At 37.9% G+C, this 19533-nt stretch overlaps 1 non-coding gene across 1 annotated transcript; it reads right to left on the bottom strand.

Moving 5' to 3' along the window:
* Nucleotides 1-447: 447 nt before the first annotated feature.
* LOC117277091 (small nucleolar RNA R71) lies at nucleotides 448-554 on the bottom strand. Its single transcript, XR_004507367.1, has one exon. It is a non-coding gene; the product is annotated as a small nucleolar RNA R71 (small nucleolar RNA).
* Nucleotides 555-19533: the final 18979 nt, after the last annotated feature.

Below are 19533 nucleotides of genomic sequence, written 5' to 3'. Positions count from 1 at the left end.
TTATCTACAAAGAAGAGAGGGGTTGCTAAAAATCAACCCTTGGCTGCAGACCATTGTGGAAATATAGCTCTTGCGGCTGGGAGATCAGTTGGTGATTATGCTACACCGGTCTACAACTAAGGATTTTCAAGTGTGAGACCACCGCCAATTGCATCAAATAATTTTGAATTAAAGCAAGGGTTGCTTCAAGCTCTTCAGAATTGTTGTGTCTTTATAGGGAAGCCATACGAAGATCCAAACACACACCTAATAGACTTCGAGGAGATTATGAACACCTTTCAATACAATAGGTTGTCACAGGATGATGTGTACTTAAGGGCATTCCCCTTTTCTCTTAAAGATGATGCAAAGCAGTGGCTTCGAAGCTTGCCCACGGGATCAATTAGAACTTGGGAGGTGATGACCAGAAAATTCCTTGATAAATATTTCTCCTTAGCCAATACGGGCAAGTTTAGAAGAGAAATCCATAACTTCTGCTAGAAAGATAATGAAACTATTTTTGAAGCATGGGAGAGGTTCAAGGAGATTGTTAGAAAGTGTCAACATAGTGGAGTTGAACTCTGGATGCAACTCCAGGACTTTTGGGATGGATTGACACCGGCCTCACATAGAACATTGAGCAATGGAGTTGGAGGCCCGTTGATAAAGAAGACTCCAGAGGAGATAGTTACGATTCTTGACGAGTTGATGAAGAAGCAAATCAGTGGCCTCTGAGAGTGCTGAAAGAAGAAGATCAACCGGTGTTCACCAAGTTGATGCTAATACATCTGTATAGGTACAACTTGATGCCATGGCTAAAGAAATAAAAAAGTTAAACTTAGCTACAATACAAAGTGAAGCTCATACAGCTTGTGATATAAGTGGAAGAGGACACCCGACTCATGAGTGTCAAACCTCAACTGAGGAAGTGAATGTTGTGAGAAATTACAACTTTAATGCAATGGGTCAGAAGCACCCCGGGTTTTCATGGAGTTCACCTAGGAGTACCGCAAATGCATGGAAACAAAGCAACCCTAGATTCTAGGGACAATGAGCTACAGGTTTTGTGAATCAGCCAAGGCAGTCACCCACAACAACCCAATCAGTTTGGTCAAGAAGATCTAATAAAGGCCTTCATTATCAAGACAGATGAGAGGCTAGACGCTCATGGAGAAGCCATCAAAGACCTTAACACATCTTTTCGAAACTTGGAGAGATAAGTAGGACATATTGCAACAATATTATCTGAGAGAGTCCCAGGTACTCTGCTAGCTGATACTAAAAGAAACTCCAAAGAAACAGTGAATGTTGTAACCTTGAGAAGTGGGCAAGTGTTGAAAGATCCCAAGCCAATCCAAAAAGATATGGAACTTGAAAAAGAAAGTGGAGAGCGGTTGAAGAATGATATTGATAAGAAGAAGAAAGGAAAGAAGGGAGCTGACAAAAAGAATAAGGAAGAGACTTCAAGAAGGGAGCAATCTAGTGAGAGCGATCATATGTATATGCTACCTTTTCCGCAAAAGCTATATAGAGAAAAGCTGGACAAGCAGTTTGAGAGATTTCTGGATATGCTGAAATAGGTTACAAATGCCAGCTTATGCTAAGTTCTTGAAGGAAAGCCTGACAAAGATAAGATAGATAGAAGAGACCTCAGTGGTCAAGCTCACAGAGCATTGCAGCGCAATATTGCAAAATAAACTCCCACAAAAGTGTGGAGATCCAAGGAGTTTTACAATACCTTGCTCTTTAGGCACTATAAAATTTGATAAGTCTTTATGTGATTCTGGTACCTCAATTAATCTAATGCCTTTGTCTATTTATAGGAAACTGGAGAATGGGATCGGAGATATGGTCAACACCAATATACTTGCAACTGGCAGACCAAATGACTCTAATACCCGAAGGGATAGTGGAAGATGTGTTAGTTGGGTAGATAAGTTGGTATTTCCTATAGATTTTATAGTAGTGAAGATAGAGGAGAACAAGGAGGTCCCCCTTATCCTAGGAAGACCATTCTTAGCAACAGGTAGAGTGATATTAGATATACACGAGAGAAAGCTCATGCTTAGAACAGGTGAGGAGACTGTAACTTTCGAGATGAATGTAGAAACGGGGGAAAAAAAGAGAAGCTAGCTGCAAGTGTTGAGTGGAAAGTGAAGGGCGTGAAAGAGAAGGCCACATTTAGTGAGAAAGATAAGTGTGGGGTGTACCCCAAAAAGGCTGAGAAGAAGTTGTTTGCATGGATGTGTGCACTAGTTCTGGGGAGAAGAATCGAGCCCGACTTTGACTCAGACCCCGAATAGATATTTAAGAAAGTTTCCTTTACCTTATACTTTTTAATTGTGTGTCATGAGGACATGCCACAACTTAAAGTGTGGGGTGGGGGATATGTGTTTGTATGTTGTATGTATATTAGTTTTATTTTTCTTTTTGTTAGTTTTAGTAATTAAAATTTTAAAAATTTTGACTTTTCCCGATGATGGATATCATATCGACAGGTTTCTTGATGGAGTAAAGTCGAAGAAAAAAGACAAAAAGAATTTCTTTTGTAGGTAGTGTAATAATTCTCCCTTGGTTTTTCTTTATGCCGTGGTTCTTTTTCAAGGGTTTTTTTTGAACCGGGTGTAATTAGTTATTTATTTTTTTAGAAGTAGGACACCTTGTGCTATGATTCAAATTGAAGCAATATCTCTTGACTTTATTATGCCTTGAGAATAGTGAGTGCTTTAGTTGTGACGCTTAGGCTCAGGTTTTGATCTTAACTTTATTATGATCTTAACTTTGCTTAATTGCTTTGACTAGAGTGTCTTGTTGAGTCCAATCCTGAGTGAGTTATGTGCCATGCGTGTGTGAGGTTTTGTATTATTTTGTGCATTGCATTTAATGTCTAGAACTTGCCCCGTGTGTTTGCAAAGCGAAATAGTGGTCTTATTCAGTCTTGGAAGTGATATAAGAATTTCTTTATTGAGCCAATTATATGCTTTCACCCACCTAATTGTTATGTATCGTAGTTAACCCCATTGAGCCTATAATCCTATTTGATTGCAAAACACATTACAAGCCTTACCCATTTGTTTGAATTGACCATCTACTTGAACCTTGTACCTCTCATGAGCACTTGAATTTGGTTTGAACTTTGTAAAAGTTGAAGTGTGGGGTGGTTGGTTTGGATTTTGAGCTGAATTAATGAAATCAAGAGAAAGGTGCACTGTTTGAAAAAAGTAAGAGCCACTTGAATTGAATGAGAAAAGAAAAAGAAATAAAATGTTGGATTATTGTGAAGAAAAATGTTCTTTGATAGTGGTGACTCTTGACATAATTGTGCTTAAAGAAGTAGGGAGTTAATGTATATTGATGTAAAGGTAGAGTTTTGGTTTGACATAAGTGTGGGGTTTTGAACAATGAAAGTGTATCCTACCCACCTCGCAGTCTACATTACAACCAATTAAAGTCCTACTTGATCCTTGACTCAATGAGCTCAATTAGTAGAGTAGTACACTACGGGAAAGCCTATGGATCATCTTTTGTGGCAGATGAATGTTGTTTCTGAGAGTGAGTGAATTCATTCTATCTTGAGTTCCTAATTGTTCTTAACTTTTATTGTGTGTGGAACTACTCTCTAGTGTTGTGTGAGGGCACTTGATTCATGAAGGAAAGGTAGTGTCATTGAACTCTATGTTAGAGTAAGTGAGCGGGTTATTAATAATGTGTGGTGCTTTTGAGTAACATTTTGACGCTAGGATGTTACGGTATTGTACTCAGTCTATTTTAAATATTCTTGGTGTGATGAGTTATGAGAGTTGTTGAAAACGGTCGTGTCTATATAAAGTGTAGTTTGACTGCTCGAGGATGAGCAATGGTTTAAGTGTGGGGTGTTGATGGTAGGATATATTCTGGTCTTTTAGTCGCCTATTGCACTCTAATTTACTACACTTTAGTTGTGTTTGAGCTTTATTGTTAGTATTTATCACTTATTGTGTGTTTTATGCCTTGTATGAGTGATTCCGAGTTATGTAGATGTTGTGGGACTAATTCGATCTATTTGGAGCTTTGAAGTCTCAGTAAGAGCTCAAAGGATTAAGCGGAGATCGTGTTCGGGGGTCGAGGATCACTTCTGGACATCAAAAATCAAGGACGAAGCAACAATTGAAGAAATGCACTAGTGCGACGCACTGGGCGACGCAGCAGTGTAATTTTATGTCATAAATTGACAAAGTTAAGAGGCTGGGTTTCTGTGGTCTGACAAGCAAAAGCACTTGTGCGACGCACCATGCGTAGCATAGTACGACGCATCATGCGTAGCATAGTGCAACGCATGAAAAGCAATATGTTTGCAAGTTTTTCTATTTTGGCTAGGAAAGGGAGATTTCGTTTTGGCCCGACCCTACTTAGTATAAATACATGGAAAATGTTATTTTTCAGGACTTTTTGACATACTTTAGACCTAAGGAAGCTAAAGAAGAGTTGGAGAAAAAGCACAAGGATTTCTGTCACGACCCATTTTCTGAATAAGCCGTGACCGACATCCGGTCGCTAAATTTGACCGAGCGAACCATCTGTGCTTAACAAAACTATTATAACCTCAAACTTTATATCCAACAAAGGATATACTTTAACCAAATACTTTTAATTTATTTGAATATCTAAAATAAACCAACTCCAAATATTTATTCGTAGTAACTACTGAAATACTGCTAAGTTATTATCAAAAACATCTGAATCTTAGCCCACCGACTGTGTCTATGAAGCCTCAACTGATACACTAACATACTGCTCAAGACATGAGATTGCCTGGCTAGTTTTCCAAGTAAACAAAGAAATATAACTACATAAATATGACTCAAAGGAATACTCCACAAAAAAGCGGAGCTCACCAATAACACTGGAAGGGAGGGAAGTCCTAACCCGTAGCCTGCTCGCTTGTAAAACCGGTTCCTACGTTGCACCGTAGACCAACGTAGGTTTCCAAAAGAGAACGTCAGTACCATCCATTGTACTCAGTGAGTCTCAACGACAGAGGATGAAACATTAATAAAATATACATTAGGAGCAAAGATTCTAAAGGCATGGAAACATAAAGCTTCGAAGAACAATTCTAAAATAATTACAATATACTAGTTTATGAATATTCTAAAAGAAATTTTTTTCTTTTTCTTTCTTAAAAAAAAATACTTCACTTTATAGTTTGGGAGTTCCAACTATCCTGACTTGATTCTATGTCAGTCACCGTGTGATCGACACGGGTTCGATCCCAACCTGATCGAATAGGCCCAATCCACGAGGTGCCACTCGTTTCATGGTTCTCAGTGCTCATGTACCATACCTTAGCTTGGCATATTCTCAGCAATGAAACCCTCGGCTCGTGTGATCCCTACATTAGCACAAGTAGTTTCAGAAAGTCAACGCCTTGATCAGGACCCTCGGCCTGGACGATGATCCCTTCTCAAAATAGAGGATACTCCTAAAAATCATTTCTTTCTAAAACTTCTTCTTGTGACTTTTCAAGCCTAAATCTTTTCTGAAACATCCTATACATACTCATACTGGTATCCTTAAATATAAAGCATGGCATAAGAATGAAATAAATATTCAAAAGTATATCTAAAGATTCTTGCTCCTTCCTGAATTTTCAACATGAAAATGGCATATAAGAATAACACAAAAATCTGTAACTTTATGCACAAATATCATAATAAATCATCTAAACTTTAGCTAGAACAATTCTAAGTTAATAGATACTCACTCGCTCCAATTAAGTACATATAAACTCTTTTATGCAATTCATCAAACACCTTGTATGCGTGCTTTTGTCAGTTAACCCACTTTAGTAAAGGGTTATATCAACTCACCTCAAAACTCTTTCAGCCAATATGTAGGCCCCAGTCTAATTTATACCCGTCAAATAATTGATTCTACAACCAGAGGAAAAAGGGAATTAACTATTAATTTCAAAGTTTCACACCTAAACATGGAACTTACTATTGATACAGAGGAAGAAGGGAATTAACTATTCAATTCTTACCTATTAATATTGTAGGATAATTTACAATAGGGAATTTTATATACCTGAGTTCAAGAATTGGTGATTTGTAAAGAATCCTAAAGAGTTTTCGTGGCCTCCGTGTGTAAGCAGCGCTGCCTATGTTTCCCTCTATTCGTGAGAATGCTTTTTGCACCTAGAATGCTTTTCTATTTACGTATAAGGATTCTCAATTCTTTTTGACCTCCAACAGCCCTTTGTGGGCTTTTAGTCTTGTCCCCCTATTTTTGTTTTATTGATTTATTTTTTATTTTATTTTCACTTAACTAATAATTAATGATACTGACTTTTAATAATTAATAATATTAAAATTATTCATATTCCCCTAATCGTGTATCCAATTATTTAAGTAAGCTTTTTTTTTTCACTCTAGGCAAGATTAAAAAAATTAATTCTACAATTAGCGTGTCTTAAAACTTTTATAAATTTGAGGAGTGTTACATTCTTTCCTCCTTAAAAACATTCATCCTCAAATGTTGCTAGGACCTTACTCTTAAGCTAACAATCATTCCTTATGTCCTTTAACTTCTTAAGTTTTCTTAGCACTACTCATTTTCCCAAGGGACTCAAAATTTTGGCTTATTCCCTAAATTTTCAAAAATTTCAAGAGAGTCTACCCTGTAAATTGGACTATCCAAAACAATTATCTGTGTCACCAATATTACAACTACAGCAACAACAACCAAATATACGGTAACATACCATTCATAGGCACCATACACAACTCATAAACTATTTACTTACACTCCGGCAAGGAGGTACCACAATAACCAACCAAAATCTAAAGCACAACACTTTTGCAAAAAGTAACTAACGTTAATGAATTAAATATACTCTGACATGACACTAAATTATTAACTAACAAAATATACATTGACAGAAATTAAATTACTTCAACAACTAAGTATAATCTAGCAAGGACATAAACGCATGCTAACTTGTATTTCATAAATAAATTAAAAATGCCAAACCAAACCTAGGTTCACATACCTTTTTCCTCAAATAAATATGGATATTTCTTCCTCATATCTTCCTCGACCTCCCACGTTTCCTCTTTTGAATCATGATTACTCCACAAAACTTTTACCGATGCTATAGCTTTTGTTCTCAACTTTCTTACTTGCCTATCGAGAATTTCTATAGGTACCTCTTCTTAAGTCAAGCCTTCTTTAATTTCTATGGTATCGGTAGGTATTATATGCGACTCATTATTAATGTACTTTCTAAGCATAGACACATGAAAGACAAGATGAACAGAGGACAACTCAACAGGCAACACTAGCTCAAAAGCCAAGTTTCCTTTCTTTTCTAGAATTTAATAAGGTCCGATAAATCTAGGACTAGGTTGCCCTTTCTTACCAAACCTCATAACTCCTTTCATTGGTGAAACTTTCAAAAACACATTATCACCAACCATGATCTCTAAGTCACGATGCCTCTTGTCAGAATAAGACTTTTGATGACTCTGAGCGGCTTTCAGTCTTTCTCTATTAGCTAAACTTTCTCTAAGGCCTCACAAACAATCTCTGGACCAATCAACGACACCTCTACTGGTTCAAACCAACTTGCTGGAGACCTATATCTTCACCCATACAACGCTTCATAAGGAGCCATACCAATGCTGACCTGATAGCTGTTATTGTAAGCAAATTATATAAATGGCAAGTGATCATCCCAATTACCTCCAAATTCTATAACACATACTCGTAGCATATCTTTGAGTGTCTGAATGATCCTTTATGCCTAACCATTGGTCTGTGGATGGAAAGCGATGCTCAAATTGACCTTGGAACCTAATCTATTCTGAAATGCCTGCCAAAAATGCGCTATGAATTGAGGGCCTCGGTCAGATATGATTGAAACTGGAGTAGCATGCAATCAGATTATTTCTTTGATGTACAACTGCGCGTACTGCTCTGCGGAATCTGTCGTCTTTACTGGTAGGAAATGCACCGACTTTGTCAGTCGGTCTACAATAACCTAAATTGAATCATTCTTGCGGTATGTGCGAGGTAGACCTATTACAAAATCCATATTAATCATCTCACATTTCCACTGTGGTATCTCTATATCTTGAGCTAGGACATCAGGCCTTTGATTCTCGATTTTGACTTGCTGGCAATTCAAACATTTAGCCACATGATCTGCTACTTGCTTCTTCATGCCTTTCCACCAATACAACTCTTTCAAGTCCAGATATATTTTGGTAGCACCTAGGTGGATAGAGTACCTCAAACTATGAGCTTCTTCCATTATGGCCTTTCTAAGCCCATCTACACCAGGCACACATAACCGATCATTCAACTTCAAAACTCTATCACTTCCTAGGGTGAAAGCAGTGATTTCTTTGTTTCTCACTCCTTCTTTTAATTTCACTAAGTACGGATCTTCGTCTTGCTTAGCCTTAACATGCGCAACAAAGGAGGATTGCGCTAAGGCATAAGCAGTTATAATTCCTTCTTCGGTCTCATCCAATCTAATTCCATCATTTGCTAGTTTTTGAATTTCTTGACCCAAAGATCGCCTTTGAATTGCAAGATGGGCCAAGTCACCCATTGACTTCTTACTAAGTGCATCTGCTACCACATTAGCTTTCCCCGGGTGATAAAGGATATTGATGTCATAATCTGTCAATAGCTCGAGCCACCTTTTTTGTCTCAAATCTAATTCTTTTTGCTCGAAACTGTACTGGAGGCTTTTGAGATCGGTAAACACTTTAGAATGCTCGCCATAAAGGTAGTGTCGCCATATCTTTAATCCAAACACCACTGCTGCAAGCTCCAAGTCATGTGTGGGGTAGTTCTTCTGATGATTCTTTAACTGCCTCGAAGCATAAGCAATAACTTTTCCATATTGAATAAGAACACAATCGAGATCAACTCTGGAGGCATCACAATACAATGTGAACCCACCCGAACCTGTCGGCAAGGTTAACACAGGTGCAGTGGTCTACCTCTTCTTTAACTCCTGAAAAATCTGCTCACAAGCATCTCACCACTGAAACTTAACTGTTTTCTGAGTCAACTTAGTTAATGGAGATGCAAGTGAGGAAAACCCCTCTACAAACCTTCTATAGTAGCCAGCCAACCCAAGAAACTCCTAATTTCAGTTGACGTTGTAGGCATTGGCCAGTTCTTAAATGCTTCTATCTTCTGAGGTTCTACTTTTATGCCTTCACTAGATACCATGTGGCCTAATAATGCCACTGACTGCAACCAGAACCCACATTTTGGAAACTTGGCATAAAGCTCATTTTCCTTCAAGGCCTGCAAGGCTATCCTGAAGTGGTCTGCATGGTCATCCTTGCTCTTAGAGTATACCAAAATATCATCTATAAACACGATAATAAATGTATCAAGGAATGGCTTGAAAACTCTATTCATGCGGTCCATGAATGAAGCTGGAGCATTTGTCAACCCGAAGGACATTACTAGAAATTCATAATGCCCGTAGCGAGTTCTAAAGGTTGTTTTAGATATATCCTCTTCTCTGATTCTCAACTGATGGTACCACGACCTCAAGTCTATTTTTGAAAAGTACTTTAAACCATGAAGTTGATCAAATAAATCATCAATTCTTGGTAGTGGGTACTTATTCTCAATGGAAACTTTATTCAACTGCCGATAGTCGACGCACATTCTGAGAGACCCATCTTTCTACTTGACAAACAGGACCGGGGCACCCCATGGTGAAACACTCATCCCGATGAAGCCCTTGTCAAAGAGGTCTTTCAACTGTTCTCTCAACTCATTATGTTATACTGGAGCCATCCTATAAGGAGGTATAGATATGGGCTGAGTGCCTCGTATAAGATCGATGCCAAAGTCTATGATTCTTTCAGGAGGAAGTCCGTGAAGGTCATCTGGGACAACTTCTAGGAATTCTCTAACAACTAGCATAGACTGAAGAGCTGGTGGTTCTGATTCTGGATTAATGATGTCAGCCAAATAGGCGAGACACCCCTTACCGATCATTCGTTGTGCCTTAAGGTAAGAAATAAACTTACCTACAAGCGATGCTGAACTACCCTTCTATTGTAAGACTTCTTCATTTGGAAATTAGAACCTGGCTATCTTGGCACGACAATCTAACATGGCATAGCAAGAATACAACCAATCCATACCCATGATCACATCAAAATCCACCATTTCTAACTCTATGAGATCGGCCTCGGTGCTGCGACCTTGGACTGAAACTATACAACCTCTATAGACTCTTGTGACTTTCCCTGACTCGCCAACTGGAGTAGATACTAAGAATGACTCACTAAGCTATTCCGGTTCTAGCCTGAGGTTAATTGCAACGTATGGAGTCACATACGAAAACGTTGAACCTAGATCAATTATGGCATAAGCATTTTGTGAGCAGACTAGAAGTATACATGTAATAACTTTTGCAGATGCCTTTGCACTCTGACGATCGAGTGTAGCAAACAAACGGGGTTGTCCCCCTCCCTGAGTAACTTGATCTACACCTCTGCCTGCTCCATGCCCTGCCTGATTATGAGAACCACGAGCCTGTGGTGGTGCAACTGTAGTAGCTGAGGAACTAGAAGGACGAGTTGATCCCCCACTAAAATTACGTCGCAACTTTGGGTAGTTGGACTTTATATGACCAATGTCTCCATAATGATAGAAACCATGAAACCCGAGCTTGCACTGACCTGAATGTTATCGCTTACATATTCCACAAATACCTTGTTTTTGTGAATGTTGCTCGGCATGACTCTGCCTATGTGAGGATGATGTCCTAAAATTCTAATTCTGGAGAGATTGGTTTCCATAACTTTGAGTACGTCTGAAGGAAGACCCACCACCTGACTGATGACTGGATTGAGCTGGTGCTAATGACTCCTTATTGGAGGAACCCCTTCCACCTCCGCTGGATGTACCATTAAACTTGTCCGCTGTCCGAGCTTTCTTGTTATGCTTTTTTTTTCTCTCCTTTGTTGTCTATCATTTTCTAAGTGCTTGGAAAATCCCACTACAGAGGAGAAAGCTATCATTCCTACTGCTGCAGCTGATGTCGTATCCTTAATGTGGTAAGACAAACTGCCAACAAACCTGCGAATCTTTGCTTTTTCTATCTTAACCATGTGAGGAGCATGCTTATCCAACCTTATGAATTGTATGTAGTACTCTTGCACACTTTTATTACCTTGCTTGAGCTATTCGAACTCTGTAGCCTTAGCTTCCCTATCCTCTTCCGGGATAAAGTTATCCATGAAGGCCTCTTCAAATTCTTCCCAAGTAGGTGGACCATCATCTTTATCTCTTTCCTTTTCCCACATCTCAAACCAAGCGCCAGCCACATCTCTAAGCTGGTAACCAGCCAGCTCCACAACTTCATCATCAAATTCCTTCATCGCTCGGATGGCTTTCTTGACACCCTCCAGCCACAACATTGGATCTTCATCAGCTATAAAACCATCGAAAAATGGAGGACTAAACTTTAAAAATTCATTCACTCTTGAGGACTCGGAATTGTTCTGTCTATTTGATTGAGGTGGAATCTCATCTCTTCTCTCGTTCTGGTTGGACATGAAGGCTTTAAACATCTCCATAGCATTGTTGACATCATTAAACATCTGATCCACATCTGGAGATATAGATGTCTGAGATGGAGCTGCTGTTGGGGGCGACACTGGATCCTGAGGTACTAGATCATCATGCTCCACCCTTTCTTCATGTTCAACTCGGGGTACTTGAATCCCCTTTGTGTATTTACTCTTCCTTTTCTAAGTTGAAGCCTTCTTAGTTCTACCTTGAGCCACAATAGTAGCAATAGTTTCTTGAGCAGCATCCTGAGTGTCGGTGTCAAAGTTGCGAGTACGAGCCATTTCTGCGAGTTTTGGAGAAACGAATACATTAGATAAAATTTTAGAGGCAGGCTCTACTACACGATCTAAAGTATGAAAAAATGAGACTTTTCCCAAATGCTTGTAGCCTCCTGTTTATAAGTATGGCGCTCTTCATACCCATAAACAAGACTCTACTAACACGGCTTCATAGACCCATAGGACTCTATAAACCTGAGGCTCTGATACTATGTTTATCACGACCCATTTTCTGAATAAGACGTGACCGGCACCCGGTCGCTAAACTTGACCGAGCAAACCATCTGTGCTTATCAAAACAATTATAACCTCAAACTTTATATGCAACAAAGGAAATACTTTAACCAAATAATTTTAATTAATTTTAATATCTAAAATATACCAACTCCAAAACTTTATTCGTAGTAACTACTGATATACTGCTAAGTTATTATCAAAAATATCTAAATCTTAACCCACCGACTGAGTCTATGAAGCCTCTACTGATAAACTAACGCACTGCTCAGGACATGAGATTGCCTGACTAGTTTTCCAAGCAAACAAAGAAATATAACTACATAAATATGACTCAAAGGAATACTCCACGAACAAAAGCGGAGCTCACCAATAACACTGGAAGAGAGAAAAGTCCTAACCCGTAGCCTGCTCGCCTGCAAAACCGGTTCCTACGTTGCGCCGCAGACCAACGTAGGTTCCTAAAAGAGAATGTCAGTACCATCCATTGTACTCGGTGAGTCTCAACGACAGAGGATGAAACTTTACTAAAATATACATTAGGAGCAAAGATTCTAAAGGCATGGAAACATAAAGATTATAAGAACAATTCTAAAATAATTGCAATATACCAGTTTATGAATATTCTAAAAGAAATTCTTTTCTTTTTCTTTCTTAAAAAATAATACTTCACTTTATAGTTCGGGAGTTCCAACTATCCTGACTTAATTTTGTCTCAGTCACCGTGTGATCGGCACGGGTTCGATCCCAACCTGATCGAATAGGCCCAATCCACGAGGTGCCACTCGTTTCATGGTTCTCAGCGCTCATGTACCATACCTTAGCTTGAAATATTCTCAGCAACGAGACCCTCGGCTCTTGTGTTCCCTACTTTGGCACAAGTAATTTCAGGAAGTCAACGCCTTGATCAGGACCCTCGGCTTGGACGATGACCCCTTCTCAGAATAGAGTATACTCCCAAAAATCTTTTTTTTCTAAAACTTCTTCTTGTGACTTTTCAAGTCTAAATCTTTTCTGAAACATCCTATACATACTCATACTGGTATCCTTAAATATAAAGCATGGCATAAGAATGAAATAAATATTCAAAAGTATATCTAAAGATTCTTGCTCCTTCATGAATTTTCAACATGAAAATGACATATAAGAATAACACAAAAAATCTGAAAATTTATGCACATATATCATAATAAATCATCTAAACTTTAGCTAGAACAATTCTAAGTTAATAGGTACTCACTCGCTCCAATTAAGTACATATAAACTCTTTTAAGCAATTCATCAAACACTTTGTATGCGTGCTTTTGTGAGTTAAACCACTTTAGTAAAAGGTTATATCAACTCACCTCAAAACTCCTTGAGCCAATATGTAGGCCCAGTCCAATTTATCCCTGCCAAATAATTGATTCTACAACAACCTGTGCATTTGAATTAATTTCAAAGTTTCACATCTAAGCATGGAACTCACTGTTGATACAGAGGAAGAAGGGAATTAACTATTCAATTCTTACCTATTAATACTGTAGCATAATTGACAATAGGAAATTTTATATACCTGAGTTCAAGAATTGGTGATTTGTAAATAACCCTAAAATGTTTTCGTGGCCTCCGTGTGTAAGCAGCGCTGCCTATGTTTCCCTCTGTTCGTGAGAATGTTCTTTGCGCCTAGAATGCTTTTCTGTTTTAGTATAAGGATTCTCAATCCTTTTTGAGTTCCAACAGCCCTTTATGGGCTTTTAGTCTTGTCCCCCTATTTTTGTTTTATTTATTCTCTTTTGTTTTGTTTTATTTTCACTTAACTAATAATTAATGATACATACTTTTAATAATTAATAATATTAAAATTATTAATATTCCCCTAATCGTGTATCCAATTATTTAAGTAAGTCTTTTTTCACTCTAGGTAAGATTAAAAAAATTAATTCTACAATTAGCGTGTCTTGAAACTTATATAAATTTGAGGAGTGTTACAATTTCATCATTCCTTCCTCACTCAAGACTCGAGTTTAGATTGAATTTATGTTTTCCTATACTTTTATTATATTTGTGATGAAATACTCCATGTCGATGGAGTAGTTCTCTTTGGGGTTTGATGAATTTAGTGTATTGATGATTGTTTGTGAATTATAACTCTAGTTTTATGTATTGAAGCATTTTTGGATGATTTAATCGTTGTATCTATATTCACTTGTTCATGTAATCAAGAGAGGCATAACTTGTGATATCTTTGCATTATATTGTTGGTTGAGTTCATTAATTCTTCTAAGTAATCGGAAGAGGCTTGTTGAATCATTGATTAAACCTAGTTAGAAGGATATTCGAGAGAGGTTCTCCTAAAGACCAATCCACTACGCATTCTTACATGTCTTCACAGTACTTAAATTGGTTCATCTTGTGAGGTTGAGACTTAATCGAGAGAGGAGTTTTTGCGGAATGTGTGAACTAATAATTGAGTGAATTCAAGAGACTCACTTGAACATTAGAAGTGAGTTAACTTGAGTTAAATCATAGACAATTATCTTGAACCTATCCTATCAAAACCCTATTTTCTCCCATTGCTATCTTTATTTGCTTATTCCTTTCTTCGAGTGTCATTAGTCAATAGCTCTAGATTCATAGTTACTTGTAGTTTTAATCACATAAATCTAAACTATTGATCATCTTGCATAGCAATGAATCTATAAAGTATGATAATACTATTTAACTCCAATCCCCGTGGATACGATATTTTACTATACTATATTTGATTAGTAAGCATAATTTAAGTGGTGTTTTGCGCTCGTCAGTTATATACCGAGCCTACTGTGGTCGAGCGCCTATGACCGAAACCAAAATGGCTGAGATGTAGTGCCTTGTATGGCCGAGCGCCTATGAGAAACCCTACTACGGCAGAGCAGTTACACATACCGATCATTATAGGGACGGACAACTATTTTACTTACTATATTGAGATAGTTGAGTCAGTACCAATAGGTAAGCATATCTTCAGATTATATTTGACTCCCAGTTAGTTTCGGTTATTATATTATCAATTCAGTTTCAGCATTTCTCTTATTTTGTTGCCTTAGATACTCGGTATATTATGTCATACTGACATTTATTTTGGGCGTTGCATTTCATGCCTGCAGGTCCTGATAGACAGCTGGATAGAACTTCCCACTAGACAGAGTCAATCATCTGCTTGGTATGTATGCTCCACTTCCTCGGAGTTACCAGGTCTAGACCTTGGAGTCCATTTTATATATACAGGTTTGATGGGTAGGTCAAAGCCCTGTCCCGACCATGATACAGTTCAGCTATCTCTATAGGCTTGTAGACGAATCCTGTATATTTTGTATATCAGTATTGTTGCCTTGCCAGCTATGTGTACATGTTAGTTTGGTATTGCTGGTTGTAGACATTCACGGTGGCCTTTTTGTCCTATTTTGAGGGTTAACCCCCCAGAGTTCATAGTTATAGAGTGGTACGTTCGGGCCAGATATGGATTCGGGTGCCGGCCATGCCTCTCCAGGTTTGGGGCGTGACAAACATGGTATTAGAGCACTTCTATCCTAGGGATTCTACAAGCCGTGTCTGGTAGAACCTTGTTTATAGATGTGTTGTGCAGCGCATTATATAAACAGGAAGCTACAAGGCATTTAGGAGTATGTTGCCCTTCTTTTAAATCTAAATCGTGCTATAGAGCTTAAACAGAAGAGTTTGAGCTAAGACTTATGTTTGCTAATGATATAGATATGTTTGCAATTATAAAGATTATAGCTAGCCAGAGGGCTAATACAACAATAGGTAAGGGAACTAATAGAGAGAGAGTTTTTGACGGCGTGGCCCAGTTTTTGGCCCTATCAGATCATGCATACCAAATGTGCAAAGTTTCTGCTTAGGGGCTGCCACTTGGCGTCAAGCTAAGCCAAAGTGGAACCAAAATGTAGAATGAGTCATAAGGCATAATATGCCTTGATTACACGTACAGAATTCTTGGTTAAATCCATTGCTTGGTCTCTTAAATAATAATATAACTTGTAGAAAATGAAGGAAGTTATGGCATTCTTGCCACTTTAATTATTGACCAGCAACGTTGGGTGATAAGCAACAAAAGAATTCTTTTAAAAATCGTAAGATTCAAGATGGTCAGATCCGCTAAATGACGGGTGAACTTCAGCAAGGTTCATTTCCCATTTCAAAAAATGAAAGTATACAATGCACTTAGCCCTAAAACGTGGAAAGAATGACTATGTTAGTCATCTTTACAATTGTGTTCAATTGATATCAAAAATCTATTTTTGGAGGAGATTTTGGAGTTCATATGGGACTTTATGTTAAAATAGCAACGACAGTTCTTAAAATTGTGAAACAATTCATACGAAATTATACTGCGTAATAGCAACGGGATTTTGCGATTTTAAAGGAGTACAGTGCAACCTTTTCCAAGAATATCATACGGACTTTTTCCTACTTCAGGTATGTTATGGCTATCCCTTCTTTCTTTTTGGCATGACCCAAATGATACTGAAAGAAACGAGCACACGCACAGTTTTCATAAATGACTCTATTTATATAAATATTAGGGGTGTCTATATTCTTGATTCTCCATGTGAATTATTATTATATCTTTTGTTCATGTGTCTCAGAAAAATACGTATTTGATAAAATTTATCCGACATACATATTATTTTTATGACATTCCGAGAAAATCTTATTAACGTATTTCTTAAGGCATATTATTTTTATGACATTCTGAGAAAATATTATTAATGTATTTCTTATGCATTTCATGCATTTATACATATATATTGCCCCTTGACCAGATGGCGTTATATACGCACATATATGTATATAGGATATGGAAAAGGTTACGGCGTTATATACGCACCACCACCTGATCAGCTGGTATAAGTTGATGATTTGCCCACAGTGGACGAAATGATATGATGGGATGCCCTCAGAGGCTTGATGATTTTATGAACACATATATCTATGCATGGTATGACATTTATACGCATATGCATGACATTATAAAAAATGAAATGTTTCACAGAGCTGTGCAGACGTACATGTCGAGTCTTTTAATCCATGTTTCTCTCATGTCTATTATTTACTGATTTTCATTCCTTACATACTCGGTACATTATTTGTACTGACATCCCTTTTGCGAGGGGACGCTACGTTTCATGCCCGCAGGTCTCGATAGACATGTCAAGAATCTTCCAAGTTGGCGATCAGCTCAGTAGAGGATATTGGTGCACTCCATTTGCTCCGGAGTTGCTTGTTTGGTCTGTATGATTTAGATGTGTATGGTTTGGTATAGCGGGGCTCTGTCCCGACCTTTATGATAATTATGTACTCTTAGAGGCTTGTAGACATATGTCGTACACGTGAAAGATTGTACGGCCTTGTCGGCCTATGTTTTGAGTATATAAATAATGATGTTGGCCTATTAGGCCCGTATGTCACATGCATATGATGATGTAATAAGAAAGATACGTTACGTTGGTACTCGGTTGAGTAAGGTACCGGGTGCCCGTCACGTCCTATTGCTTTGGGTCGTGATAAAAGTGGTATCAGAGTAGTTCTGTCCTAGGGAGTCTACAAGCCGTGTCTAGTAGAATCTTGTTTATGGGTGTGTTGTGCACCACACTTATAAGCAGGAGGCTACAGGGCATTTAGGACTGTCACTCTTTCTTCTTACTCTAGATCATGTGGTGGAGCTCAGTTGTAGGAACTCAATTTCCTAAACTCTATCTTATTCATAATACGACGATGCCTACATCTTGAAAGACGGTTGGTAAGAGATTGCATGTGGCTATGAAAGAGTTGAGTCAGAGGAACTCGATTTTGCATGATGCTTCTGATGGATAAATGTAAGGTCTTCAGCAGATCGTGTGTGTACTAAGATGTATAAGCCTTTTGATAAGGAGCCTTAAGGCAGGAATATCTATCCGCCCCTATAGTGAAAGGCAATGAGAGATTTAGAAGATAAATACAAGTTTCAACAAGTAAAAGAAGCAAGATGAAGAAGGGTACGAGGTGCCCAGTTAATTAAGATTATTAGTATTTACAATTCAGGTAAAGGAATATAATCCTTTTGAGTTACCTTCAACAATAACAGAGGTATATATAATTGGCCACACCCATCTCAGTTATACCCTATTGGGGGCTAACAGGTATAGTTTAAGAAAAGGACGGGATATCAGGATCAGGCTGGGGTTAGAGTAACCCAAAATGGTGAATGGATTGTTTGTGTTAGTTGGCATTTCCGAAGGATATTACAAAGGTGCTAATAAGATCTCCTTGTGAGACACTCAAATGGTGCATTCTAGAATATTACAATTAGATGTGAATACTTGTGTGATAAAATATTCAGAAGATAGGCGCTAAAAGCCTGGAAGGGATAAATATTATCTTAGTGTAGCTCGTGTCCCTAGTAGAGTGAGAACGTTAAGCAACCCGAAGAGCCACTGGATGGAGCAAAGGGGAGCTAAGAGCAAAAGAATGTCTTGTTCGAGTTTTCAGAATAAAGTGATAGACATAAATGTTAGCAGGAAATAAGAAAAGAGTTAATGAAGCATTATGAGTAAGAATGATGCATGGATGACAACGGTAGATCAAAAGATGACAGTATTACAGAGTCTATAGTCAAGTGAAGGAAAAGATGAGAGGTGACAGGTCTTGAGACAACAAAAGAGTATAGGCCATAAAGTCATATCCTCATTTCGAGAAATAAGTTTGTGACTCCAACACGACTACCAGAAGGAAAATTTAGACCCCAGAGTAATAGAAATCAGTATGGACTGATGAACAAGGTAAACTAAACATGAACTAGGTAAAAGTACGCCATAAATAAATTAATGAAAGCCTGAAAATGAGATGTTACATCCCATATTTTCGTACGTTAAAGTTTCGTCGTAAGTTAATCGACGTAAGTTTGGGAATGAGATTAGTTTGGGATTATAAGTATTATGCTATTTCAAACAAGTGATAAGTAAATTCGTGAAGGTGAGAGGGTAAGTAAATCAAAGAAAATGAATTTCATCAAAGTTTATTAAGTTGGGATAAAATACGGTCCGAGCTAAAATACCTGGTATTTATGGACTAATGCCATACAAGGTACCACATGACCATGATAGTAAGGTGTACAAAGTTTGTTAAAAGTGAGAAGTATTTTAAGTAATTTGAGATAATTGATTAATTATGGGGATAATTATCATTAAGTGGATAAAGATCTCTTCTTGGGGCTGACACTTGGTGTGAAGCTAAGCCAAAGTGGAACCAAAATGTAGGATGAGTCATAAGGCATAATATGCCTTGATTACACGTACAGAATTCTTGGTTAAATCCATTGCTTGGTCTCTTAAATAATAATGTAACTTGGAGAAAATGAAGGAAGTTATGGCATTCTTGCCACTTTAATTATTGACCAGCAATGTTGGGTGATTAGCAACAAAGA

The sequence above is a fragment of the Nicotiana tomentosiformis genome, chromosome 2 (assembly GCF_000390325.3).
Source record: "Nicotiana tomentosiformis chromosome 2, ASM39032v3, whole genome shotgun sequence".
In the NCBI taxonomy this organism is placed as follows: Eukaryota; Viridiplantae; Streptophyta; class Magnoliopsida; order Solanales; family Solanaceae; genus Nicotiana; species Nicotiana tomentosiformis.
This window is presented reverse-complemented; position numbering and strand designations above follow the sequence as displayed.